We start from the raw sequence: 22,765 nt of genomic DNA, 5'->3' as shown, positions 1-22,765 counted from the left end.
ATTTGCAGCGCAAAATTTAACAGGTGCGATCATACCAGCACAAATGCACCGGATCCCATCAGAACCCCGCAGTTAAGTGTGCTTTGGTGAAAGTAGTACAATGATGGGTTACCTCGTGGGAAGTTCTCGTGTTGCACCCATTTTCTTTTTTTCAGATGTGCCGTTCGACGTTACGCGCGACTTTAATTATGGTCCGCAGATTTATTCGCAAATGTGAGTCACGGCGCCGTGGCATTGTACTTGATATTTGAACGTGCAGTGCGCACGCACTTGGAAACAAATGACGGGAGGGGGAAGGAAGGAGATAGAATTTATGTATTTGCAGCGCGAAATTAAACAGGTGCGATCATACCAGCACTAATGCACCGGATCCCATCAGAACTCCGCAGTTAAGTGTGCTTGGGCGAGAGTAGTACTCGGATGGGTGACCTCCTCGGAAGTCCTCGTGTCGCACTAATTTTTTTTTCAGACGGGTCATTCGACGTTACGCGCGACTAGAACTAGGGTCCACTTGTTTATACGCAAATGTGAGTCAAGAAGCAAGGGCATTTTGATCGATATTAGAACGATGAGGATGGATGCAGAGTGCACGCACAAGGGAACAAATGACGGGAGGAGGAAGAAAGGGGAATGAGTTTATGTGTTTGCAGCGCAAAATTTAACAGGTGCGATCATACCAGCACAAATGCACCGGATCCCATCAGAACCCCGCAGTTAAGTGTGCTTTGGTGAAAGTAGTACAATGATGGGTTACCTCGTGGGAAGTTCTCGTGTTGCACCCATTTTCTTTTTTTTCAGATGTGCCGTTCGACGTTACGCGCGACTTTAATTATGGTCCGCAGATTTATTCGCAAATGTGAGTCACGGCGCCGTGGCATTGTACTTGATATTTGAACGAGAACGAGAGGACGCACTTGGAAACAAATGACGGGAGGGGGAAGGAAGGAGATAGAAATTTATGTATTTGCAGCGCAAAATTAAACAGGTGCGATCATACCAGCACTAATGCACCGGATCCCATCAGAACTCCGCAGTTAAGTGTGCTTGGGCGAGAGTAGTTCTCGGATGGGTGACCTCCTGGGAAGTCTTCCTGTCGCACCAATTTTTTTTTCAGACGGGTCGTTCGACGTTACGCGCGACTGGAACTAGGGTCCACTGGTTTATACGCAAATGTGAGTCAAGAAGCAAGGGCATTTTGATCGATATTAGAACGAGAAGGATGGATGCAGAGTGCACGCACAAGGGAACAAATGACGGGAGGAGGAAGAAAGGGGAATGAGTTTATGTATTTGCAGCGCAAAATTTAACAGGTGCGATCATACCAGCACAAATGCACCGGATCCCATCAGAACCCCGCAGTTAAGTGTGCTTTGGTGAAAGTAGTACAATGATGGGTTACCTCGTGGGAAGTTCTCGTGTTGCACCCATTTTCTTTTTTTTCAGATGTGCCGTTCGACGTTACGCGCGACATTAATTATGGTCCGCAGATTTATTCGCAAATGTGAGTCACGGCGCCGTGGCATTGTACTTGATATTTGAACGAGAACGAGAGGACGCACTTGGAAACAAATGACGGGAGGGGGAAGGAAGGAGATAGAATTTATGTATTTGCAGCGTTAAATTAAAAAGGTGGGATCATACTAGCACTAATGCACCGGATCCCATCAGAACTCCGCAGTTAAGTGTGCTCGGGCGAGAGTAGTACTCGGATGGGTGACCTCCTGGGAAGTCCTCGTGTCGCACTAATTTTGTTTTTCAGACGGGTCGTTCGACGTTACGCGCGACTGGAACTAGGGTCCACTGGTTTATACGCAAATGTGAGTCAAGAAGCAAGGGCATTTTGATCGATATTAGAACGAGAAGGATGGATGCAGAGTGCACGCACAAGGGAACAAATGACGGGAGGAGGAAGAAAGGGGAATGAGTTTATGTATTTGCAGCGCAAAATTTAACAGGTGCGATCATACCAGCACAAATGCACCGGATCCCATCAGAACCCCGCAGTTAAGTGTGCTTTGGTGAAAGTAGTACAATGATGGGTTACCTCGTGGGAAGTTCTCGTGTTGCACCCATTTTCTTTTTTTTCAGATGTGCCGTTCGACGTTACGCGCGACTTTAATTATGGTCCGCAGATTTATTCGCAAATGTGAGTCACGGCGCCGTGGCATTGTACTTGATATTTGAACGAGAACGAGAGGACGCACTTGGAAACAAATGACGGGAGGGGGAAGGAAGGAGATAGAATTTATGTATTTGCAGCGCGAAATTAAACAGGTGCGATCATACCAGCACTAATGCACCGGATCCCATTAGAACTCCGCAGTTAAGTGTGTTTGGGCGAGAGTAGTACTCGGATGGGTGACCTCCTGGGAAGTCCTCGTGTCGCACTAATTTTTTTTTCAGACGGGTCGTTCGACGTTACGCGCGACTGGAACTAGGGTCCACTGGTTTATACGCAAATGTGAGTCAAGAAGCAAGGGCATTTTGATCGATATTGGAACGAGAAGGATGGATGCAGAGTGCACGCACAAGGGAACAAATGACGGGAGGAGGAAGAAAGGGGAATGAGTTTATGTATTTGCAGCGCAAAATTTAACAGGTGCGATCATACCAGCACAAATGCACCGGATCCCATCAGAACCCCGCAGTTAAGTGTGCTTTGGTGAAAGTAGTACAATGATGGGTTACCTCGTGGGAAGTTCTCGTGTTGCACCCATTTTCTTTTTTTCAGATGTGCCGTTCGACGTTACGCGCGACTTTAATTATGGTCCGCAGATTTATTCGCAAATGTGAGTCACGGCGCCGTTGCATTGTACTTGATATTTGAACGAGAACGAGAGGACGCACTTGGAAACAAATGACGGGAGGGGGAAGGAAGGAGATAGAATTTATGTATTTGCAGCGCGAAATTAAACAGGTGCGATCATACCAGCACTAATGCACCGGATCCCATCAGAACTCCGCAGTTAAGTGTGCTTTGGTGAAAGTAGTACAATGATGGGTTACCTCGTGGGAAGTTCTCGTGTTGCACCCATTTTCTTTTTTTTCAGATGTGCCGTTCGACGTTACGCGCGACTTTAATTATGGTCCGCAGATTTATTCGCAAATGTGAGTCACGGCGCCGTGGCATTGTACTTGATATTTGAACGAGAACGAGAGGGCGCAATTGGAAACAAATGACGGGAGGGGGAAGGAAGGAGATAGAATTTATGTATTTGCAGCGCGAAATTAAACAGGTGCGATCATACCAGCACTAATGCACCGGATCCCATCAGAACTCCGCAGCTAAGTGTGCTTGGGCGAGAGTAGTACTCGGATGGGTGACCTCCTGGGAAGTCCTCGTGTCGCACTAATTTTTTTTTCAGACGGGTCGTTCGACGTTACGCGCGACTGGAACTAGGGTCCACTGGTTTATACGCAAATGTTAGTCAAGAAGCAAGGGCATTTTGATCGATATTAGAACGAGAAGGATGGATGCAGAGTGCACGCACAAGGGAACAAATGACGGGAGGAGGAAGAAAGGGGAATGAGTTTATGTATTTGCAGCGCAAAATTTAACAGGTGCGATCATACCAGCCCAAATGCACCGGATCCCATCAGAACCCCGCAGTTAAGTCTGCTTTGGTGAAAGTAGTACAATGATGGGTTACTTCGTGGGAAGTTCTCGTGTTGCACCAATTTTCTTTTTTTTCAGATGTGCCGTTCGACGTTACGCGCGACTTTAATTATGGTCCGCAGATTTATTCGCAAATGTGAGTCACGGCGCCGTGGCATTGTACTTGATATTTGGACGAGGACGAGAGGACGCACTTGGAAACAAATGACGGGAGGGGGAAGGAAGGAGATAGAATTTATGTATTTGCAGCGCGAAATTAAGCAGGTGCGATCATACCAGCACTAATGCACCGGATCCCATCAGAACTCCGCAGTTAAGTGTACTTGGGCGAGAGTAGTACTCGGATGGGTGACCTCCTGGGAAGTCCTCGTGTCGCACTAATTTTTTTTTCAGACGGGTCGTTCGACGTTACGCGCGACTGGAACTAGGGTCCACTGGTTTATACGCAAATGTGAGTCAAGAAGCAAGGGCATTTTGATCGATATTAGAACGAGAAGGATGGATGCAGAGTGCACGCACATGGGAACAAATGACGGGAGGAGGAAGAAAGGGGAATGAGTTTATGTATTTGCAGCGCAAAATTTAACAGGTGCGATCATACCAGCACAAATGCACCGGATCCCATCAGAACCCCGCAGTTAAGCGTGCTTTGGTGAAAGTAGTACAATGATGGGTTACCTCGTGGAAAGTTCTCGTGTTGCACCCATTTTCTTTTTTTCAGATGTGCCGTTCGACGTTACGCGCGACTTTAATTATGGTCCGCAGATTTATTCGCAAATGTGAGTCACGGCGCCGTGGCATTGTACTTGATATTTGGACGAGGACGAGAGGACGCACTTGGAAACAAATGACGGGAGGGGGAAGGAAGGAGATAGAATTTATGTATTTGCAGCGCGAAATTAAGCAGGTGCGATCATACCAGCACTAATGCACCGGATCCCATCAGAACTCCGCAGTTAAGTGAACTTGGGCGAGAGTAGTACTCGGATGGGTGACCTCTTGGGAAGTCCTCGTGTCGCACTAATTTTTTTTTCAGACGGGTCGTTCGACGTTACGCGCGACTGGAACTAGGGTCCACTGGTTTATACGCAAATGTGAGTCAAGAAGCAAGGGCATTTTGATCGATATTAGAACGAGAATGATGGATGCAGAGTGCACGCACAAGGGAACAAATGACGGGAGGAGGAAGAAAGGGGAATGAGTTTATGTATTTGCAGCGCAAAATTTAACAGGTGCGATCATACCAGCACAAATGCACCGGATCCCATCAGAACCCCGCAGTTAAGTGTGCTTTGGTGAAAGTAGTACAATGATGGGTTACCTCGTGGGAAGTTCTCGTGTTGCACCCATTTTCTTTTTTTTTCAGATGTGCCGTTCGACGTTACGCGCGACTTTAATTATGGTCCGCAGATTTATTCGCAAATGTGAGTCACGGCGCCGTGGCATTGTACTTGATATTTGAACGAGAACGAGACGTGTAGTGCGCACGCACTTGGAAACAAATGACGGGAGGGGGAAGGAAGGAGATAGAATTTATGTATTTGCAGCGCGAAATTAAACAGGTGCGATCATACCAGCACTAATGCACCGGATCCCATCAGAACTCCGCAGTTAAGTGTGCTTGGGCGAGAGTAGTACTCGGATGGTTGACCTCCTGGGAAGTCCTCGTGTCGCACTAATTTTTTTTTCAGACGGGTCGTTCGACGTTACGCGCGACTGGAACTAGGGTCCACTGGTTTATACGCAAATGTGAGTCAAGAAGCAAGGGCATTTTGATCGATATTAGAACGAGGAGGATGGATGCAGAGTGCACGCACAAGGGAACAAATGACGGGAGGAGGAAGAAAGGGGAATGAGTTTATGTGTTTGCAGCGCAAAATTTAACAGGTGCGATCATACCAGCACAAATGCACCGGATCCCATCAGAACCCCGCAGTTAAATGCGCTTTGGTGAAAGTAGTACAATGATGGGTTACCTCGTGGGAAGTTCTCGTGTTGCACCCATTTTCTTTTTTTCAGATGTGCCGTTCGACGTTACGCGCGACTTTAATTATGGTCCGCAGATTTATTCAGAAATATGAGTCACGGCGCCGTGGCATTGTACTTGATATTTGAATGAGAACGAGAGGAAGCACTTGGAAACAAATGACGGGAGGGGGAAGGAAGGAGATAGAATTTATGTATTTGCAGCGCGAAATTAAACAGGTGCGATCATACCAGCACTAATGCACCGGATCCCATCAGAACTCCGCAGTTAAGTGTGCTTGGGCGAGAGTAGTACTTGGATGGGTGACCTCCTGGGAAGTCCTCGTGTCGCACTAATTTTTTTTTTTCAGACGGGTCGTTCGACGTTACGCGCGACTGGAACTAGGGTCCACTGGTTTATACGCAAATGTGAGTCAAGAAGCAAGGGCATTTTGATCGATATTAGAACGAGAATGATGGATGCAGAGTGCACGCACAAGGGAACAAATGACGGGAGGAGGAAGAAAGGGGAATGAGTTTATGTATTTGCAGCGCAAAATTTAACAGGTGCGATCATACCAGCACAAATGCACCGGATCCCATCAGAACCCCGCAGTTAAGTGTGCTTTGGTGAAAGTAGTACAATGATGGGTTACCTCGTGGGAAGTTCTCGTGTTGCACCCATTTTCTTTTTTTTTCAGATGTGCCGTTCGACGTTACGCGCGACTTTAATTATGGTCCGCAGATTTATTCGCAAATGTGAGTCACGGCGCCGTGGCATTGTACTTGATATTTGAACGAGAACGAGACGTGTAGTGCGCACGCACTTGGAAACAAATGACGGGAGGGGGAAGGAAGGAGATAGAATTTATGTATTTGCAGCGCGAAATTAAACAGGTGCGATCATACCAGCACTAATGCACCGGATCCCATCAGAACTCCGCAGTTAAGTGTGCTTGGGCGAGAGTAGTACTCGGATGGTTGACCTCCTGGGAAGTCCTCGTGTCGCACTAATTTTTTTTTCAGACGGGTCGTTCGACGTTACGCGCGACTGGAACTAGGGTCCACTGGTTTATACGCAAATGTGAGTCAAGAAGCAAGGGCATTTTGATCGATATTAGAACGAGGAGGATGGATGCAGAGTGCACGCACAAGGGAACAAATGACGGGAGGAGGAAGAAAGGGGAATGAGTTTATGTGTTTGCAGCGCAAAATTTAACAGGTGCGATCATACCAGCACAAATGCACCGGATCCCATCAGAACCCCGCAGTTAAATGCGCTTTGGTGAAAGTAGTACAATGATGGGTTACCTCGTGGGAAGTTCTCGTGTTGCACCCATTTTCTTTTTTTCAGATGTGCCGTTCGACGTTACGCGCGACTTTAATTATGGTCCGCAGATTTATTCAGAAATATGAGTCACGGCGCCGTGGCATTGTACTTGATATTTGAATGAGAACGAGAGGAAGCACTTGGAAACAAATGACGGGAGGGGGAAGGAAGGAGATAGAATTTATGTATTTGCAGCGCGAAATTAAACAGGTGCGATCATACCAGCACTAATGCACCGGATCCCATCAGAACTCCGCAGTTAAGTGTGCTTGGGCGAGAGTAGTACTTGGATGGGTGACCTCCTGGGAAGTCCTCGTGTCGCACTAATTTTTTTTTTTCAGACGGGTCGTTCGACGTTACGCGCGACTGGAACTAGGGTCCACTGGTTTATACGCAAATGTGAGTCAAGAAGCAAGGGCATTTTGATCGATATTAGAACGAGAATGATGGATGCAGAGTGCACGCACAAGGGAACAAATGACGGGAGGAGGAAGAAAGGGGAATGAGTTTATGTATTTGCAGCGCAAAATTTAACAGGTGCGATCATACCAGCACAAATGCACCGGATCCCATCAGAACCCCGCAGTTAAGTGTGCTTTGGTGAAAGTAGTACAATGATGGGTTACCTCGTGGAAAGTTCTCGTGTTGCACCCATTTTCTTTTTTTCAGATGTGCCGTTCGACGTTACGCGCGACTTTAATTATGGTCCGCAGATTTATTCGCAAATGTGAGTCACGGCGCCGTGGCATTGTACTTGATATTTGAACGAGGACGAGAGGACGCACTTGGAAACAAATGACGGGAGGGGGAAGGAAGGAGATAGAATTTATGTATTTGCAGCGCGAAATTAAGCAGGTGCGATCATACCAGCACTAATGCACCGGATCCCATCAGAACTCCGCAGTTAAGTGTACTTGGGCGAGAGTAGTACTCGGATGGGTGACCTCCTGGGAAGTCCTCGTGTCGCACTAATTTTTTTTTCAGACGGGTCGTTCGACGTTACGCGCGACTGGAACTAGGGTCCACTGGTTTATACGCAAATGTGAGTCAAGAAGCAAGGGCATTTTGATCGATATTAGAACGAGAAGGATGGATGCAGAGTGCACGCACAAGGGAACAAATGACGGGAGGAGGAAGAAAGGGGAATGAGTTTATGTATTTGCAGCGCAAAATTTAACAGGTGCGATCATACCAGCACAAATGCACCGGATCCCATCAGAACCCCGCAGTTAAGTGTGCTTTGGTGAAAGTAGTACAATGATGGGTTACCTCGTGGAAAGTTCTCGTGTTGCACCCATTTTCTTTTTTTCAGATGTGCCGTTCGACGTTACGCGCGACTTTAATTATGGTCCGCAGATTTATTCGCAAATGTGAGTCACGGCGCCGTGGCATTGTACTTGATATTTGAACGAGGACGAGAGGACGCACTTGGAAACAAATGACGGGAGGGGGAAGGAAGGAGATAGAATTTATGTATTTGCAGCGCAAAATTAAGCAGGTGCGATCATACCAGCACTAATGCACCGGATCCCATCAGAACTCCGCAGTTAAGTGTACTTGGGCGAGAGTAGTACTCGGATGGGTGACCTCTTGGGAAGTCCTCGTGTCGCACTAATTTTTTTTTCAGACGGGTCGTTCGACGTTACGCGCGACTGGAACTAGGGTCCACTGGTTTATACGCAAATGTGAGTCAAGAAGCAAGGGCATTTTGATCGATATTAGAACGAGAATGATGGATGCAGAGTGCACGCACAAGGGAACAAATGACGGGAGGAGGAAGAAAGGGGAATGAGTTTATGTATTTGCAGCGCAAAATTTAACAGGTGCGATCATACCAGCACAAATGCACCGGATCCCATCAGAACCCCGCAGTTAAGTGTGCTTTGGTGAAAGTAGTACAATGATGGGTTACCTCGTGGGAAGTTCTCGTGTTGCACCCATTTTCTTTTTTTTTCAGATGTGCCGTTCGACGTTACGCGCGACTTTAATTATGGTCCGCAGATTTATTCGCAAATGTGAGTCACGGCGCCGTGGCATTGTACTTGATATTTGAACGAGAACGAGACGTGTAGTGCGCACGCACTTGGAAACAAATGACGGGAGGGGGAAGGAAGGAGATAGAATTTATGTATTTGCAGCGCGAAATTAAACTGGTGCGATCATACCAGCACTAATGCATCGGATCCCATCAGAAATCCGTAATTAAGTGTGCTTTGGCGAGAGTAGTACTCGGATGGGTGACCTCCTGGGAAGTCCTCGTGTCGCACTAATTTTTTTTTCAGACGGGTCGTTCGACGTTACGCGCGACTGGAACTAGGGTCCACTGGTTTATACGCAAATGTGAGTCAAGAAGCAAGGGCATTTTGATCGATATTAGAACGAGAAGGATGGATGCAGAGTGCACGCACAAGGGAACAAATGACGGGAGGAGGAAGAAAGGGGAATGAGTTTATGTATTTGCAGCGCAAAATTTAACAGGTGCGATCATACCAGCACAAATGCACCGGATCCCATCAGAACCCCGCAGTTAAGTGTGCTTTGGTGAAAGTAGTACAATGATGGGTTACCTCGTGGGAAGTTCTCGTGTTGCACCCATTTTCTTTTTTTCAGATGTGCCGTTCGACGTTACGCGCGACTTTAATTATGGTTCGCAGATTTATTCGCAAATGTGAGTCACGGCGCCGTGGCATTGTAGTTGATATTTGAACGAGAACAAGAGGACGCACTTGGAAACAAATGACGGGAGGGGGAAGGAAGGAGATAGAATTTATGTATTTGCAGCGCGAAATTAAACAGGTGCGATCATACCAGCACTAATGCACCGGATCCCATCAGAACTCCGCAGTTAAGTGTGCTTGGGCGAGAGTAGTACTCGGATGGTTGACCTCCTGGGAAGTCCTCGTGTCGCACTAATTTTTTTTTCAGACGGGTCGTTCGACGTTACGCGCGACTGGAACTAGGGTCCACTGGTTTATACGCAAATGTGAGTCAAGAAGCAAGGGCATTTTGATCGATATTAGAACGAGGAGGATGGATGCAGAGTGCACGCACAAGGGAACAAATGACGGGAGGAGGAAGAAAGGGGAATGAGTTTATGTGTTTGCAGCGCAAAATTTAACAGGTGCGATCATACCAGCACAAATGCACCGGATCCCATCAGAACCCCGCAGTTAAGTGCGCTTTGGTGAAAGTAGTACAATGATGGGTTACCTCGTGGGAAGTTCTCGTGTTGCACCCATTTTCTTTTTTTCAGATGTGCCGTTCGACGTTACGCGCGACTTTAATTATGGTCCGCATATTTATTCGGAAATGTGAGTCACGGCGCCGTGGCATTGTACTTGATATTTGAATGAGAACGAGAGGACGCACTTGGAAACAAATGACGGGAGGGGGAAGGAAGGAGATAGAATTTATGTATTTGCAGCGCGAAATTAAACAGGTTCGATCATACCAGCACTAATGCACTGGATCCCATCAGAACTCCGCAGTTAAGTGTGCTTGGGCGAGAGTAGTACTTGGATGGGTGACCTCCTGGGAAGTCCTCGTGTCGCACTAATTTTTTTTTTTCAGACGGGTCGTTCGACGTTACGCGCGACTGGAACTAGGGTCCACTGGTTTATACGCAAATGTGAGTCAAGAAGCAAGGGCATTTTGATCGATATTAGAACGAGAATGATGGATGCAGAGTGCACGCACAAGGGAACAAATGACGGGAGGAGGAAGAAAGGGGAATGAGTTTATGTATTTGCAGCGCAAAATTTAACAGGTGCGATCATACCAGCACAAATGCACCGGATCCCATCAGAACCCCGCAGTTAAGTGTGCTTTGGTGAAAGTAGTACAATGATGGGTTACCTCGTGGGAAGTTCTCGTGTTGCACCCATTTTCTTTTTTTCAGATGTGCCGTTCGACGTTACGCGCGACTTTAATTATGGTCCGCAGATTTATTCGCAAATGTGAGTCACGGCGCCGTGGCATTGTACTTGATATTTGAACGAGAACGAGAGGACGCACTTGGAAACAAATGACGGGAGGGGGAAGGAAGGAGATAGAATTTATGTATTTGCAGCGCGAAATTAAACAGGTGCGATCATACCAGCACTAATGCACCGGATCCCATCAGAACTCCGCAGTTAAGTGTGCTTGGGCGAGAGTAGTACTCGGATGGGTGACCTCCTGGGAAGTCCTCGTGTCGCACTAATTTTTTTTTCAGACGGGTCGTTCGACGTTACGCGCGACTGGAACTAGGGTCCACTGGTTTATACGCAAATGTGAGTCAAGAAGCAAGGGCATTTTGATCGATATTAGAACGAGAAGGATGGATGCAGAGTGCACGCACAAGGGAACAAATGACGGGAGGAGGAAGAAAGGGGAATGAGTTTATGTATTTGCAGCGCAAAATTTAACAGGTGCGATCATACCAGCACAAATGCACCGGATCCCATCAGAACCCCGCAGTTAAGTGTGCTTTGGTGAAAGTAGTACAATGATGGGTTACCTCGTGGGAAGTTCTCGTGTTGCACCCATTATTCGCAAATGTGAGTTACGGCACCGTAGTATTTTACTTGATATTGGAACGAGAATGAGAGGTGAAGTGTGAACGCACAAGGAAACAAATGACGGGAGGGGGAAGAAAGGAGAAGGAGTGTATGTATTTGCAGTGCGAATTTAAAGAGGTGTGATCATACCAGCACTAAAGCTCCAGATCCCATCAGAACTCCGCAGTTAAGTGTGCTTGGGTGAGGGTAGTACTCGGATGGGTGACCACATGGGAAGCCCTCGTGTTGCACCTATTTTGTTTCGGATGGGTTGTTCGACGTTACGCGCGAATGAAATTATAAACCGCTGGTTTATTTGCAAAGGTGAGTCACGGTGTCGGGGCATATTACTTGATATTAGAACGAGAAAGAGAGATGCAGAGTGCACGCACAAGGAAATAAATGACGGGAGGGGGGATGGAAGGAGAAAGAGTGTATGTATTTGCAGTGCAGAATGAAACATGAGGGATCGTACCAGCACTAATGCAACAGATTCTATCAGAACTCCGCAGTTAAGGGTGCTTGGGCGAGAAAAGTACTCGGATGGGTGACCTCCTGCGAAGTCCTTATATTTCACCCATTTTCTTGGGAGGTCCTCGTGTTGCACCCATCTTTTTGCAGATGATTCTTTCGACGTTACGCGCGACTTGATTTATGGTCCGAATGTTTATTCGCAAATTTGAGTCACGGCGCCGTGGCATTTTACTTGATATTAGAACGAGTACGGGAGGTGCAGTGCGGACGCACAAGGAAACAAATGACGGGAGGATGAAGAAAAGAGAAGGAGTGTATGTATTTGAAGCGCAAAATTAAACAAGTGGTATCATACCAGCACTAATGCACTGGATCCCATCAGAACTCTGCAGTTAAGTGTGCTTGGGCGAGAGTAGTACGCGCGACTTGAATTATGGTCCTCAGGTTTATCCGCAAATGTGAGTCACGGCACCGAAGCATTTTACTTTATATTAGAAGGAGCAGGAGAGGTGCAGTGCGCACGCACAAGGAAACAAATGACGGGAGGGGGAAGAAAGGAGAAGGAGTTTATGTATTTGCAGCGCGGAATTAAATGGATGCGATCATACCACCACTTACGCACCGGATCCCATCATAACTCCGCAGTTAAGTGTGCTTGGGCGAGAGTAGTACTCGGATGGGTGACCTCCTGGGAAGTCCTCGTGTCGCACCAATTTTTTTTTCAGACGGGTCGTTCGACATCTGAAAAAAAGAAAATGGGTGCAACACGAGAACATCCCAGGAGGTAACCCATCATTGTACTACTTTCGCCAAAGCACACTTAACTGCGGAGTTCTGATGGGATCCGATGCATTTGTGCTGGTGTGACCGCACCTGTTTAATTTCGTGCTGAAAATACATACACTCCTTCTTCCCTCCCCCCCTCCCATCATTTGTTTCCTTGTGCGTTCACACTTCACCTCTCATTCTCGTTCTAATATCGATTAAAATGCCTCTGCTTCTTGACTCACATTTGCGTATAAACCAGCGGACCCTAGATCCAGACGCAAGTAACGTCGAACGACCCGTCTGAAAAAAAACTTGTGCGACACGAGGACTTCCCAGGAGGTCACCCATCAGAGTACTAATCTCGCCCAAGCACACTTCACTGCGGAGTTCAAATGGGATCCGGTGCATTAGTGCTGGTATGATCGCAACTGTTTAATTTCGCGCTGCAAATACATAAACTCATTCCCCTTTCTTCTCCCTCCCGTCATTTATTTCCTTGTGCGTGCGCACTGCACCTTCCGTTCTCGTTCTAATATCAAGTAAAATACCACGGTGCCGTGACTCACATTTGCGAATAAACCTGAGGACCATAATTTAAGTCGCGCGTAACGTCGAACGGCACATTTGAAAAAAAAAATGGGTGCAACACGATAACTTCCCAGGAGGTAACCCATCATTGTACTACGTTCGCCAAAGCACACTTAACTACGGAGTTCTGATGGGATCCGGTGCTTTTGTGCTGGTGTGACCGCACCTGTTTAATTTCGTGCTGAAAATACATACACTCCTTCTTCCCTCCCCCCCTCCCATCATTTGTTTCCTTGTGCGTTCACACTGCACCTCTCCTTCTCGTTCTAATATCGATTAAAATGCCCCTGATTCTTTACTCACATTTGCGTATAAACCAGTGGACTCTAGTTCCAGTCGCGTGTAACGTCGAACGACCCATTTGAAATAAAATTGGTGCGACACGAAGACTTCCCAAGAGGTCACCCATCCGAGTACTACTCTCGCTCAAACTCACTTAACTGCGGAGTTCTGATGGGATCCGGTGCATTAGTGCTGGTATGATCGCACCCGTTTAATTTCGCGCTGCAGATACATAAACTCCTTCTCCTTTCTTCCCCCTCCCGTCATTTGTTTCCTTGTGCGTGCACACTGCACCTCCCGTGCTCGTTCTAATGTCAAGTAAAATGCTACGGTGCCGTGACTCACATTTGCGAATAAACCTGAGGACCATAATTCAAGTCGCGCGTATCGTCGAAAGAATCATCTGCAAAAAAAAAGGTATAACACGAGGACTTCCTAAGAAAATGGGTGAAATATAAGGACTTCGCAGGAAGTCACCCATCCTAGTGCTACTCTCGCCCAAGCACCCGTCATTTATTTCCTTGTGCGTGCGCACTGCACCTCACGTTCTCGTTCAAATATCAAGTAAAATACCACGGCGCTGTGACTCACATTTGCGAATAAATCTGCGGACCATAATTAAAGTCGCGCGTAACGTCGAACGACACATTTGAAAAAAAGAAAATGGGTGCAACACGAGAACTTCCCATGAGGTAACCCATCATTGTACTACTTTCGCCAAAGCACACTTAACTGCGGAGTTCTGATGGGATCCGATGCATTTGTGCTGGTGTGACCGCACCTGTTTAATTTCGTGCTGAAAATACATACACTCCTTCTTCCCTCCCCCCCTCCCATCATTTGTTTCCTTGTGCGTTCACAATTCACCTCTCATTCTCGTTCTAATATCGATTAAAATGCCTCTGCTTCTTGACTCACATTTGCGTATAAACCAGCGGACCCTAGTTCCAGACGCGAGTAACGTCGAACGACCCGTCTGAAAAAAAACTTGTGCGACACGAGGACTTCCCAGGAGGTCACCCATCCGAGTACTAATCTCGCCCAAGCACACTTCACTGCGGAGTTCAAATGGGATCCGGTGCATTAGTGCTGGTATGATCGCAACTGTTTAATTTCGCGCTGAAAATACATAAACTCATTCCCCTTTCTTCCCCCTCCCGTCATTTATTTCCTTGTGCGTGCGCACTGCACCTTCCGTTCTCGTTCTAATATCAAGTAAAATACCACGGCGCCGTGACTCACATTTGCGAATAAACCTGAGGACCATAATTCAAGTCGCGCGTAACGTCGAACGGCACATTTGAAAAAAAAAAATGGGTGCAACACGATAACTTCCCAGGAGGTAACCCATCATTGTACTACGTTCGCCAAAGCACACTTAACTACGGAGTTCTGATGGGATCCGGTGCTTTTGTGCTGGTGTGACCGCACCTGTTTAATTTCGTGCTGAAAATACATACACTCCTTCTTCCCTCCCCCCCTCCCATCATTTGTTTCCTTGTGCGTTCACACTGCACCTCTCCTTCTCGTTCTAATATCGATTAAAATGCCCCTGATTCTTGACTCACATTTGCGTATAAACCAGTGGACTCTAGTTCCAGTCGCGTGTAACGTCGAACGACCCGTTTGAAATAAAATTGGTGCGACACGAAGACTTCCCAGGAGGTCACCCATCCGAGTACTACTCTCGCCCAAACTCACTTAACTGCGGAGTTCTGATGGGATCCGGTGCATTAGTGCTGGTATGATCGCACCCGTTTAATTTCGCGCTGCAGATACATAAACTCCTTCTCCTTTCTTCCCCCTCCCGTCATTTGTTTCCTTGTGCGTGCGCACTGCACCTCCTGTGCTCGTTCTAATGTCAAGTAAAATGCTACGGTGCCGTGACTCACATTTGCGAATAAACCTGTGGACCATAATTCAAGTCGCGCGTATCGTCGAAAGAATCATCTGCAAAAAAAAAGGTACAACACGAGGACTTCTTAAGAAAATGGGTGAAATATAAGGACTTCGCAGGAAGTCACCCATCCTAGTGCTACTCTCGCCCAAGCACCCGTCATTTATTTCCTTGTGCGTGCGCACTGCACCTCACGTTCTCGTTCAAATATCAAGTAAAATACCACGGCGCCGTGACTCACATTTGCGAATAAATCTGCGGACCATAATTAAAGTCGCGCGTAACGTCGAACGGCACATTTGAAAAAAAGAAAATGGGTGCAACACGAGAACTTCCCATGAGGTAACCCATCATTGTACTACTTTCGCCAAAGCACACTTAACTGCGGAGTTATGATGGGATCCGGTGCATTTGTGCTGGTGTGACCGCACCTGTTTAATTTCGTGCTGAAAATACATACACTCCTTCTTCCCTACCCCCCTCCCATCATTTGTTTCCTTGTGCGTTCACACTGCACATCTCCTTCTCGTTCTAATATCAATTAAAATGCCCCTGATTCTCGACTTACATTTGCGTATAAACCAGCGGACCATAGTTCCAGTCGCGCGTAACGTTGAACGACCCCTCTGAAAAAAAATTGTTACGATACGAGGACTTCCCAAGAGGTCACACATCCGAGTACTACTCTCGCCCAAGCACACTTCACTTCGGAGTTCTGATGGGATCCGGTGCATTAGTGCTGGTATGATCGCACCTGTTTAATTTTGCGCTGCAAATACATAAACTCATTCCCCTTTCTTCCCCCTCCTGTCATTTGTTTCATTGTGCGTGCGCACTGCACCTCCCATTCTCGTTCTAATATCAAGTAAAATGCTACACCGCTGTGACTCACATTTGCGAATAAACCTGAGGACCATAATTCAAGTCGCACGTAACGTGGAAAGAATCATCTGCAAAAAAATGGGTGCAACATGAGGACTTCCCAAGTGGTCACCCATCCGAGTACTACTCTCGCCCAAGCACACTTAACTGCGGAGTTATGATGGGATCTGTTGCATTAGTGCTGGTATGATCGCAACTGATTAATTTCGCGCTGCAAATACATAAACTCCTTCTCCTTTCTTCCCCCTCCCGGCATTTGTTTCCTTGTGTGTGCACTCTGCATCTCTCTTTCTCGTTCTAATATCAAGTAATATGCCCCGGCACCGTGACTCACCTTTGCAAATGAACCAGCAGTTTATAATTTCATTCGCACCTAACATCGAACAACCCATCCGAAAAAAAATAGGTGCAAGACGAGGGCTTCCCAAGTGGTCACCCATCCGAGTACTACTCTCGCCCAAGCACACCTAACTGCGGAGTTCTGATGGGATCCGAGGCTTTAGTGCTGGTAAGATCGCACCTGTTTAATTTCGCGCTGCAAATACATACACTCCTTCTCCTTTCTTCCCCCTCCCGTCATTTGTTTCCTTGTGCGTTCACACTTCACCTCTCATTCTCATTCTAATATCGATTAAAATGCCCCTGCTTCTTGACTCACATTTGCGTATAAACCAGCGGACCCTAGTTCCAGACGCGCGTAACGTCGAATGACATGTCTGAAAAAAAATTGGTGTGACACGAGGACTTCCTAGGAGGTCACCCATCCGAGTACTAATCTCCCCCAAGCAAACTTCACTGCAGATTTATGATGGGATTCGCTGCATTAGTGCTGGTATGATCGCACCTGTTTAATTTCGGGCTGCAAATACATAAACTCATTCCCCTTTCTTCCCCCTCCCGTCATTTGTTTCCTTGTGCGTGCGCACTGCACCTCCCGTTCTTGTTCTAATATCAAGTAAAATGCTACAGCGCCGTGACTCACATTTACGAATAATCCTGAGGACCATAATTCAAGTCGCGCTTAACGTTGAAAGAATCATCTGCAAAAAAGTGGGTGTTACACGAGGACTTCACAAGAAAATGGGTGAAATATAAGGACTTCGCAGGAGGTAACCCATGCTAGTACTACTCTCCCCCAAGCACCCTTACCTACGGAGTTCTGATAGAATCCGTTGCATTAGTGCTGCTATGATCACACCTGTTTCATTTCGTGCTGAAAATAAATACACTCCTTCTCCTTCCCTCCCCCTCCCATCAATTATTTCCTTGTGCGTTCACACTGCACCTCTCCTTCTCGTTCTAATATGGATTAAGATGCCCCTGCTTCTTGACTCACATTTGCGTATAAACCAGTGGACCCTAGTTCCAGTCGCGCGTAACGTCGAACGACCCGTCTGAAATAAAATTGGTGCGATACGAGGACTTCCCAGGAGGTCACCAATCCGAGTACTACTCTCGCCCAAACTCACTTAACTGCGGAGTTCTGATGGGATCCGGTGCATTAGTGCTGGTATGATCGCACCCGTTTAATTTCGCGCTGCAGATACATAAACTCCTTCTCCTTTCTTCCCCCTCCCGTCATTTGTTTCCTTGTGCGTGCGCACTGCACCTCCCGTGCTCGTTCTAATGTCAAGTAAAATGCTACGGTGCCGTGACTCACATTTGCGAATAAACCTGAGGACCATAATTCAAGTCGCGCGTATCGTCGAAAGAATCATCTGCAAAAAAAAAGGTACAACACGAGGACTTCCTAAGAAAATGGATGAAATATAAGGACTTCGCAGGAGGTCACCCATCCTAGTACTACTCTCGCCCAAGCACACTTAACTACAGAGTTCTGATGGGATCCAGTGCATTAGTGCTGGTATGATGCCACTTGTTTAATTTTGCGCTTCAAATACATACACTCCTTCTCTTTTCTTCCTCCTCCCGTAATTTGTTTCCTTGTGCGTGCGCACTGCACCTCCCGTACTCGTTCTAATATAGAGTAAAATGCCACGGCGCCGTGACTCACATTTGCGAATAAACCTGCGGACCATAAATCAAGTCGCGCATAACGTCGAAAGAATCATCTGCAAAAAGATGGGTGCAACACGAGGACCTCCCAAGAAAATGGGTGAAATATAAGGACTTCGCAGGAGGTCACCCATCCGAGTACTTTTCTCGCCCAAGCACCCTTAACTGCGGAGTTCTGATAGAATCCGTTGCATTAGTGCTGGTATGATCCCTCATGTTTCATTCTGCACTGCAAATACATACACTCTTTCTCCTCCCATCCCCCCTCCCGTCATTTGTTTTCTTGTGCATGCACTCTGCATCTCTCTTTCTCGTTCTAATATCAAGTAATATTCCCCGGCACCATGACTCATTTTTGCAAATGAACCAGCGGTTTATAATTTCATTCGCGCGTAACGTTGAACAACGAATTCGAAAAAAAATAGGTGCAACACGAGGGCTTCCCAAGTGGTCACCCATCCAAGTACTACCCTCGCCCAAGCACAATTAACTGCGGAGTTCTGATGGGATCCAGAGCTTTAGTGCTGGTATGATCGCACCTGTTTAATTTTGCGCTACAAATACATACACTCCTTCTCCTTTCTTCCCCCTCCCGTCATTTGTTTCCTTGTGCGTTCACACTTTACCTCTCATTCTCGTTCTAATTTCGAATAAAATTCCCCTGCTTCTCGACTCATATTTGCGTATAAACCAGCGGACCGTAGTTCCAGACGTGCGTAACGTCGAACGACCCGTCAGAAAAAAAATTGGTGCGACACGAGGACTTCCCAGGAGGTCAACCATCCGAGTACTAATCTCGCTAAGCACACTTAACTGCGGAGTTCTGATGGGATCCGGGGCTTTAGTGCTGGTATGATCGCACCTGTTTAGTTTCGCGCTGCAAATACATACACTCCTTCTCCTTTCTTCCCCCTCCCGTCACTTGTTTCCTTGTGCGTTCACACTTCACCTCTCATTCTCGTTCTAATATCGATTAAAATGCCCCTGCTTCTTGACTCACATTTGCGTATAAACCAGCGGACCCTAGTTCTAGACGCCCGTAACGTCGAACGACCCGTCTGAAAAAAAATTGGTGCGACACGAGGACTTCACAAGAAAATGGGTGAAATATAAGGACTTCGCAGGAGGTAACCCATGCTAGTACTACTCTCGCCCAAGCACCCTTACCTACGGAGTTCTGATAGAATCTGTTGCATTAGTGCTGGTATGATAGCACCTGTTTCATTTCGTGCTGAAAATACATACACTCCTTCTCCTTCCCCCCCCCTCCCATCATTTGTTTCCTTGTGCGTTCACACTGCACCTCTTTTTCTCGTTCTAATATCGATTAATATGCCCCTGCTTCTTGACTCACATTTGCGAATAAACCTGAGGACCATAATTCAAGTCGCGCATATCGTCGAAAGAATCATCTGCAAAAAAATGGGTGCAACACGAGGACTTCCTAAGAAAATGGGTGAAATATAAGGACTTCGCAGGAGGTCACCCATCATAGTGCTACTCTCGCCCAAGCACCCCTAACTTGCGGAGTTCTGATAGAATCCGTTGCATTGGTGCTGGTATGATTGCTCATGTTCCATTCTGCGCTGCAAATACATACACTTTTTCTCCCTCCATCACCCCTCCCGTCATTTGTTTCCTTGTGCGTGCACTCTGCATCTCTCCTTCTCGTTCTAATATCGATTAAAATGCTCCTGCTTCTTGACTCACATTTGCGTATAAACCAGTGGACCCTAGTTCCAGTCGCGCGTAAAGTCGAACGACCCGTCTGAAAAAAAAAATTAGTGCGACACGAGGACTTCCTAAGAGGTCACCCATCCGAGTACTACTTTCGCCCAAGCACACTTATTTGCGGAGTTCTGATGGGATCCGGTGCATTAGTGCTGGTATGATCGCACCAGTTTAATTTCGCGCTGCAAATACATAAACTCCTTCTCCTTTATTCCCCCTCCCGTCATTTGTTTCCTTGTGCGTGCGCACTGCACCTCTCGTTCTCATTCAAATATCAAGTAAAATGCCACAGTGTCGTGACTCACACTTAACTACTTCACCTCTCATTCTTGTTCTAATATCGATTAAAATGCCCCTACTTCTTGACTCACATTTGCGTATAAACCAGCGGACCCTAGTTCCAGAAGCGCGTAACGTCGAACGACCCGTTTGAAAAAAAATTGGTGCGACACGAGGACTTCCAAGGAGGTCACCCATCCGAGTACTAATCTCGCCCAAGCACACTTAACTACGGAGTTCTGATGGGATCCGGTGCATTAGTGCTGTTATGATCGCGCCTGTTTAATTTGGCGCTGCAAATACATAAACTCATTCTCCTTTCTTCCCCCTCCAGCCATTTGTTTCCTTGTGCGTGAGCACTGCACCTCCCGTGCTCGTTCTAATATCAAGTAAAATGCTACAGCGCCGTGACTCACATTTGCCAATAAACCTGAGGACCATAATTCAAGTCGCGCGTAACGTCGAAAGAATCATCTGCAAAAAAATGGGTGCAACACGAGGACTTCACAAGAAAATGGGTCAAATATAAGGACTTTGCAGGAGGTAACCCATGCTAGTACTACTCTCGCCCAAGCACCCTTACCTACGGAGTTCTGATAGAATCCGTTGCATTAGTGCTGGTATGATCGCACCTGTTTCATTTCGTGCTGAAAATACATACACTCCTTCTCCTTTCCTCCCCCTTCCATCAATTGTTTCCTTGTGCGTTCACACTGCACCTCTCCTTCTCGTTCTAATATCGATTAAAATGCCCCTGCTTCTTGACTCACATTTGTGTATAAACCAGCGGACCCTAGTTCCAGTCGCGCGTAGCGTCGAACGACCTGTCTGAAAAAAAATTGGTGCGATACGAGGACTTCCCAGGAGGTCACCTATCCGAGTACTACTCTCGCACAAGCACACTTGACTGCGGAGTTCTGATGGGATCCGGTGCATTAGTGCTGGTATGATCGCACCTGTTTAATTTCGCGCTGCAAATACATAAACTCCTTCTCCTTTCTTCCCCCTGCCGTCATTTGTTTCCTTGTGCGTGCGCACTGCACCTCCCGTGCTCGTTCTTATATCAAGTAAAATGCTACGGTGCCGTGACTCACATTTGCGAATAAACCTGAGGACTATAATTCAAGTCGCGAGTATCGTCGAAAGAATCATCTGCAAAAAAATGGGTGCAACACGAGGACTTCCTAAGAAAATGGGTGAAATATAAGGACTTCGCAGGAGGTCACCAATCCTAGTGCTACTCTCGCCCAAGCACCCTTAACTTGCGGGCGTTCTGATAGAATCCGTTGCATTGGTGCTGATATGATTGCTCCTGTTTCATTTTGCGCTGCAAATACATACACTTTTTCTCCCTCCATCCCCCATCCCGTCATTTGTTTCCTTGTGCGTGCACTCTGCATCTCTCCTTCTCGTTTTAATATCGATTAAAATGCCCATTCTTCTTGACTCACATTTACGTATAAACCAGTGGGTTCTAGTTCCAGTCGCGCGTAACGTCGAACGACCCGTCTGAAAAAAAAATTAGTGCAACACAAGGAATTCCCAGGAGGTCACCCATCAGAGTACTACTCTCGCCCAAGCACACTTAATTGCGGAGTTCTGATGGGATCCGGTGCATTAGTGCTCGTATGATCACACCTGTTTAATTTTGCGCTACAAATACATAAACTCCTTCTCCTTTTTTCCCCCTTTCGTCATTTGTTTCCTTGTGCGTGCGCACTAAACCTCTCATTCTCGTTCAAATATCGAGTAAAATGTCACGGCGCCGTGACTCACATTTGCGAATAAATCTGCGGACCATAATTAAAGTCGCGCGTAACGTCGAACGGCACATCTGAAAAAAAGAAAATGGGTGCAACACGAGAACTTCCCATGAGGTAACCCATCATTGTACTACTTTCGACAATGCACACTTAACTGCGGAGTTCTGATGGAATCCGGTCCATTTGTGCTGGTGTGACCGCACCTGTTTAATTTCGTGCTGAAAATACATACACTCCTTCTTCCCTCCCGCCCTCCCATCATTTGTTTCCTTTTGTGTTCACATTGCACCTCTCCTTCTCGTTCTAATATCAATTAAAATGCCCCTGATTCTTGACTCACATTTGCGTATAAACCAGCGGACCATAGTTCCAGTCGCGCGTAATGTCGAACGACCTATCTGAAAAAAAATGGTTGCGATACGAGGACTTCTCAAGAGGTCACCCATCCGAGTACTACTCTCGCCCAAGCACACTTAACTGCAGAGTTCTGATGGGATCCAGTGCATTAGTGCTGGTATGATGCCACTTGTTTAATTTTGCGCTTCAAATACATACACTCCTAATCTTTTCTTCCTCCTCCCGTCATTTGTTTCCTTGTGCGTGCGCACTGCACCTCCCATACTCGTTCTAATATCA

The 22,765-nt window shown here is 46.9% G+C and overlaps 14 non-coding genes and 46 pseudogenes across 14 annotated transcripts; 38 read left to right on the top strand and 22 right to left on the bottom strand.

Annotated features, from left to right (window-relative positions):
* Positions 1–21: 21 nt before the first annotated feature.
* Positions 22–140, top strand: LOC148261549 (5S ribosomal RNA; annotated as a pseudogene).
* Positions 141–338: 198 nt separating this feature from the next.
* On the top strand, positions 339–457 carry LOC148261548 (5S ribosomal RNA). The gene has a single exon (XR_015819861.1). It is a non-coding gene; the product is annotated as a 5S ribosomal RNA (ribosomal RNA).
* Positions 458–663: 206 nt separating this feature from the next.
* LOC148261547 (5S ribosomal RNA) lies at positions 664–782 on the top strand (annotated as a pseudogene).
* Positions 783–983: 201 nt separating this feature from the next.
* Positions 984–1,102, top strand: LOC148261546 (5S ribosomal RNA; annotated as a pseudogene).
* Positions 1,103–1,308: 206 nt separating this feature from the next.
* Positions 1,309–1,427, top strand: LOC148261545 (5S ribosomal RNA; annotated as a pseudogene).
* Positions 1,428–1,627: 200 nt separating this feature from the next.
* LOC148261544 (5S ribosomal RNA) lies at positions 1,628–1,746 on the top strand (annotated as a pseudogene).
* Positions 1,747–1,953: 207 nt separating this feature from the next.
* Positions 1,954–2,072, top strand: LOC148261543 (5S ribosomal RNA; annotated as a pseudogene).
* A 200-nt stretch (positions 2,073–2,272) lies between these two features.
* Positions 2,273–2,391, top strand: LOC148261542 (5S ribosomal RNA). The gene has a single exon (XR_015819639.1). It is a non-coding gene; the product is annotated as a 5S ribosomal RNA (ribosomal RNA).
* Positions 2,392–2,597: 206 nt separating this feature from the next.
* On the top strand, positions 2,598–2,716 carry LOC148261541 (5S ribosomal RNA; annotated as a pseudogene).
* Positions 2,717–2,915: 199 nt separating this feature from the next.
* LOC148261540 (5S ribosomal RNA) lies at positions 2,916–3,034 on the top strand (annotated as a pseudogene).
* A 200-nt stretch (positions 3,035–3,234) lies between these two features.
* Positions 3,235–3,353, top strand: LOC148261539 (5S ribosomal RNA). Its single transcript, XR_015820804.1, has one exon. It is a non-coding gene; the product is annotated as a 5S ribosomal RNA (ribosomal RNA).
* A 206-nt stretch (positions 3,354–3,559) lies between these two features.
* On the top strand, positions 3,560–3,678 carry LOC148261538 (5S ribosomal RNA; annotated as a pseudogene).
* Positions 3,679–3,878: 200 nt separating this feature from the next.
* LOC148261537 (5S ribosomal RNA) lies at positions 3,879–3,997 on the top strand. Its single transcript, XR_015819805.1, has one exon. It is a non-coding gene; the product is annotated as a 5S ribosomal RNA (ribosomal RNA).
* A 206-nt stretch (positions 3,998–4,203) lies between these two features.
* On the top strand, positions 4,204–4,322 carry LOC148261536 (5S ribosomal RNA; annotated as a pseudogene).
* Positions 4,323–4,521: 199 nt separating this feature from the next.
* LOC148261535 (5S ribosomal RNA) lies at positions 4,522–4,640 on the top strand (annotated as a pseudogene).
* A 206-nt stretch (positions 4,641–4,846) lies between these two features.
* LOC148261534 (5S ribosomal RNA) lies at positions 4,847–4,965 on the top strand (annotated as a pseudogene).
* A 211-nt stretch (positions 4,966–5,176) lies between these two features.
* Positions 5,177–5,295, top strand: LOC148261533 (5S ribosomal RNA). Its single transcript, XR_015821202.1, has one exon. It is a non-coding gene; the product is annotated as a 5S ribosomal RNA (ribosomal RNA).
* A 206-nt stretch (positions 5,296–5,501) lies between these two features.
* LOC148261532 (5S ribosomal RNA) lies at positions 5,502–5,620 on the top strand (annotated as a pseudogene).
* A 199-nt stretch (positions 5,621–5,819) lies between these two features.
* On the top strand, positions 5,820–5,938 carry LOC148261531 (5S ribosomal RNA). Its single transcript, XR_015819956.1, has one exon. It is a non-coding gene; the product is annotated as a 5S ribosomal RNA (ribosomal RNA).
* A 208-nt stretch (positions 5,939–6,146) lies between these two features.
* On the top strand, positions 6,147–6,265 carry LOC148261530 (5S ribosomal RNA; annotated as a pseudogene).
* A 211-nt stretch (positions 6,266–6,476) lies between these two features.
* LOC148261529 (5S ribosomal RNA) lies at positions 6,477–6,595 on the top strand. Its single transcript, XR_015821201.1, has one exon. It is a non-coding gene; the product is annotated as a 5S ribosomal RNA (ribosomal RNA).
* Positions 6,596–6,801: 206 nt separating this feature from the next.
* Positions 6,802–6,920, top strand: LOC148261528 (5S ribosomal RNA; annotated as a pseudogene).
* A 199-nt stretch (positions 6,921–7,119) lies between these two features.
* On the top strand, positions 7,120–7,238 carry LOC148261527 (5S ribosomal RNA). Its single transcript, XR_015819944.1, has one exon. It is a non-coding gene; the product is annotated as a 5S ribosomal RNA (ribosomal RNA).
* Positions 7,239–7,446: 208 nt separating this feature from the next.
* On the top strand, positions 7,447–7,565 carry LOC148261526 (5S ribosomal RNA; annotated as a pseudogene).
* A 199-nt stretch (positions 7,566–7,764) lies between these two features.
* LOC148261525 (5S ribosomal RNA) lies at positions 7,765–7,883 on the top strand. Its single transcript, XR_015819804.1, has one exon. It is a non-coding gene; the product is annotated as a 5S ribosomal RNA (ribosomal RNA).
* Positions 7,884–8,089: 206 nt separating this feature from the next.
* On the top strand, positions 8,090–8,208 carry LOC148261524 (5S ribosomal RNA; annotated as a pseudogene).
* Positions 8,209–8,407: 199 nt separating this feature from the next.
* On the top strand, positions 8,408–8,526 carry LOC148261523 (5S ribosomal RNA). Its single transcript, XR_015819921.1, has one exon. It is a non-coding gene; the product is annotated as a 5S ribosomal RNA (ribosomal RNA).
* Positions 8,527–8,732: 206 nt separating this feature from the next.
* LOC148261522 (5S ribosomal RNA) lies at positions 8,733–8,851 on the top strand (annotated as a pseudogene).
* Positions 8,852–9,062: 211 nt separating this feature from the next.
* On the top strand, positions 9,063–9,181 carry LOC148261521 (5S ribosomal RNA; annotated as a pseudogene).
* Positions 9,182–9,387: 206 nt separating this feature from the next.
* On the top strand, positions 9,388–9,506 carry LOC148261520 (5S ribosomal RNA; annotated as a pseudogene).
* A 199-nt stretch (positions 9,507–9,705) lies between these two features.
* Positions 9,706–9,824, top strand: LOC148261519 (5S ribosomal RNA). Its single transcript, XR_015821199.1, has one exon. It is a non-coding gene; the product is annotated as a 5S ribosomal RNA (ribosomal RNA).
* A 206-nt stretch (positions 9,825–10,030) lies between these two features.
* LOC148261518 (5S ribosomal RNA) lies at positions 10,031–10,149 on the top strand (annotated as a pseudogene).
* A 199-nt stretch (positions 10,150–10,348) lies between these two features.
* LOC148261517 (5S ribosomal RNA) lies at positions 10,349–10,467 on the top strand (annotated as a pseudogene).
* Positions 10,468–10,675: 208 nt separating this feature from the next.
* LOC148261516 (5S ribosomal RNA) lies at positions 10,676–10,794 on the top strand (annotated as a pseudogene).
* Positions 10,795–10,993: 199 nt separating this feature from the next.
* Positions 10,994–11,112, top strand: LOC148261515 (5S ribosomal RNA). The gene has a single exon (XR_015820786.1). It is a non-coding gene; the product is annotated as a 5S ribosomal RNA (ribosomal RNA).
* Positions 11,113–11,318: 206 nt separating this feature from the next.
* On the top strand, positions 11,319–11,437 carry LOC148261514 (5S ribosomal RNA; annotated as a pseudogene).
* Positions 11,438–11,585: 148 nt separating this feature from the next.
* Positions 11,586–11,704, top strand: LOC148261513 (5S ribosomal RNA). The gene has a single exon (XR_015820314.1). It is a non-coding gene; the product is annotated as a 5S ribosomal RNA (ribosomal RNA).
* An 813-nt stretch (positions 11,705–12,517) lies between these two features.
* Positions 12,518–12,636, top strand: LOC148261512 (5S ribosomal RNA; annotated as a pseudogene).
* A 43-nt stretch (positions 12,637–12,679) lies between these two features.
* LOC148261511 (5S ribosomal RNA) lies at positions 12,680–12,798 on the bottom strand (annotated as a pseudogene).
* Positions 12,799–13,002: 204 nt separating this feature from the next.
* LOC148261510 (5S ribosomal RNA) lies at positions 13,003–13,121 on the bottom strand (annotated as a pseudogene).
* A 207-nt stretch (positions 13,122–13,328) lies between these two features.
* On the bottom strand, positions 13,329–13,447 carry LOC148261509 (5S ribosomal RNA; annotated as a pseudogene).
* A 204-nt stretch (positions 13,448–13,651) lies between these two features.
* On the bottom strand, positions 13,652–13,770 carry LOC148261508 (5S ribosomal RNA; annotated as a pseudogene).
* Positions 13,771–14,225: 455 nt separating this feature from the next.
* On the bottom strand, positions 14,226–14,344 carry LOC148261507 (5S ribosomal RNA; annotated as a pseudogene).
* Positions 14,345–14,548: 204 nt separating this feature from the next.
* Positions 14,549–14,667, bottom strand: LOC148261506 (5S ribosomal RNA; annotated as a pseudogene).
* A 208-nt stretch (positions 14,668–14,875) lies between these two features.
* Positions 14,876–14,994, bottom strand: LOC148261505 (5S ribosomal RNA; annotated as a pseudogene).
* Positions 14,995–15,198: 204 nt separating this feature from the next.
* LOC148261504 (5S ribosomal RNA) lies at positions 15,199–15,317 on the bottom strand (annotated as a pseudogene).
* A 455-nt stretch (positions 15,318–15,772) lies between these two features.
* LOC148261503 (5S ribosomal RNA) lies at positions 15,773–15,891 on the bottom strand (annotated as a pseudogene).
* A 204-nt stretch (positions 15,892–16,095) lies between these two features.
* On the bottom strand, positions 16,096–16,214 carry LOC148261502 (5S ribosomal RNA; annotated as a pseudogene).
* A 205-nt stretch (positions 16,215–16,419) lies between these two features.
* LOC148261501 (5S ribosomal RNA) lies at positions 16,420–16,538 on the bottom strand (annotated as a pseudogene).
* Positions 16,539–16,743: 205 nt separating this feature from the next.
* On the bottom strand, positions 16,744–16,862 carry LOC148261500 (5S ribosomal RNA; annotated as a pseudogene).
* An 883-nt stretch (positions 16,863–17,745) lies between these two features.
* LOC148261499 (5S ribosomal RNA) lies at positions 17,746–17,864 on the bottom strand (annotated as a pseudogene).
* A 235-nt stretch (positions 17,865–18,099) lies between these two features.
* On the bottom strand, positions 18,100–18,218 carry LOC148261498 (5S ribosomal RNA; annotated as a pseudogene).
* Positions 18,219–18,778: 560 nt separating this feature from the next.
* LOC148261497 (5S ribosomal RNA) lies at positions 18,779–18,897 on the bottom strand. The gene has a single exon (XR_015821037.1). It is a non-coding gene; the product is annotated as a 5S ribosomal RNA (ribosomal RNA).
* Positions 18,898–19,102: 205 nt separating this feature from the next.
* On the bottom strand, positions 19,103–19,220 carry LOC148261496 (5S ribosomal RNA; annotated as a pseudogene).
* A 917-nt stretch (positions 19,221–20,137) lies between these two features.
* On the bottom strand, positions 20,138–20,256 carry LOC148261495 (5S ribosomal RNA; annotated as a pseudogene).
* Positions 20,257–20,527: 271 nt separating this feature from the next.
* LOC148261494 (5S ribosomal RNA) lies at positions 20,528–20,646 on the bottom strand (annotated as a pseudogene).
* A 559-nt stretch (positions 20,647–21,205) lies between these two features.
* On the bottom strand, positions 21,206–21,324 carry LOC148261493 (5S ribosomal RNA; annotated as a pseudogene).
* Positions 21,325–21,887: 563 nt separating this feature from the next.
* Positions 21,888–22,006, bottom strand: LOC148261492 (5S ribosomal RNA; annotated as a pseudogene).
* A 209-nt stretch (positions 22,007–22,215) lies between these two features.
* On the bottom strand, positions 22,216–22,334 carry LOC148261491 (5S ribosomal RNA; annotated as a pseudogene).
* A 204-nt stretch (positions 22,335–22,538) lies between these two features.
* Positions 22,539–22,656, bottom strand: LOC148261490 (5S ribosomal RNA; annotated as a pseudogene).
* Between the last annotated feature and the right edge of the window lie 109 nt (positions 22,657–22,765).

Source organism: Carica papaya, chromosome 5, assembly GCF_054855325.1.
Source record: "Carica papaya isolate Zhongbai chromosome 5, ASM5485532v1, whole genome shotgun sequence".
Lineage (NCBI taxonomy): Eukaryota > Viridiplantae > Streptophyta > Magnoliopsida > Brassicales > Caricaceae > Carica > Carica papaya.
This window is presented reverse-complemented; position numbering and strand designations above follow the sequence as displayed.